Source organism: Sinocyclocheilus rhinocerous, unplaced genomic scaffold, assembly GCF_001515625.1.
Source record: "Sinocyclocheilus rhinocerous isolate Xijiao unplaced genomic scaffold, SAMN03320098_v1.1 scaffold6495, whole genome shotgun sequence".
Lineage (NCBI taxonomy): Eukaryota > Metazoa > Chordata > Actinopteri > Cypriniformes > Cyprinidae > Sinocyclocheilus > Sinocyclocheilus rhinocerous.
The window spans coordinates 6,651-7,326 of record NW_015641510.1 but is presented as its reverse complement, the minus strand read 5'-3'; the positions used below and the strand labels follow the sequence as shown (position 1 = coordinate 7,326).

The 676-nt window shown below is 37.1% G+C and overlaps 1 long non-coding RNA gene across 1 annotated transcript in view; it reads right to left on the bottom strand.

Moving 5' to 3' along the window:
- Positions 1-101, bottom strand: part of LOC107755181 (uncharacterized) — a 15,841-nt gene extending 15,740 nt beyond the window's left edge. The window contains exon 1 of the long non-coding RNA XR_001641666.1: positions 91-101. This is a non-coding gene — a long non-coding RNA (uncharacterized LOC107755181). The remainder of the gene's footprint in view (positions 1-90) is intronic.
- Positions 102-676: the final 575 nt, after the last annotated feature.

The window sequence follows — 676 nt, the reverse complement described above, 5'->3', positions numbered from 1 at the left end:
TTACACTGAGATCCGATCACAATGCGTCCTCGACTACCTCTGGACCAGGACACGCTGATTGGATAACATTCCGATCAGAAGTGCGTTTACACTTGTCTTTTCAATGTGTATGTGGACAACATCCGGATACAGGTCGCATGTTAATGCCAAGTGTAAACGCAGCCTAAGAAGCACTTCATCCGGTACTTAGTGTCTTTCATTCCAACATAAGAAAACATTTCTGGAATTTGCATCTGAAATAGGATTTAGATGTATTTACACAGTTCAATGTAGGCCTATTTCAGAGGGGACATGGATGCATTTAACCTGCAGTCACAGATTAATAAATAATGGTTTGTTTTTAACATAAAACGCTGAATACTGTTATTTGAAATGATTTTAAAACATAAAAAAATTGTTGAAATGTGAAATTAAAACCGCCAGTAGGTGACAGCAAGTGACTGTTAATGAGTGAGTCATTGAGATTCAACCGATTCATTCAAACGACTGATTCATTCAGAAACAAAGCATTTGACTGTGTTAATGAGTGAATCACTGAATCATTTATTCAACCGATTCGTTCAAAAAGCGATTCATTCAATAAGTAAACACCATCCTTTGCTCAGAGACGCAAAACAGGGCTGTGATCTTTGTTGGAACTATTTTCGTTGGCAAAATTGAGCAAAAACAAGCAATA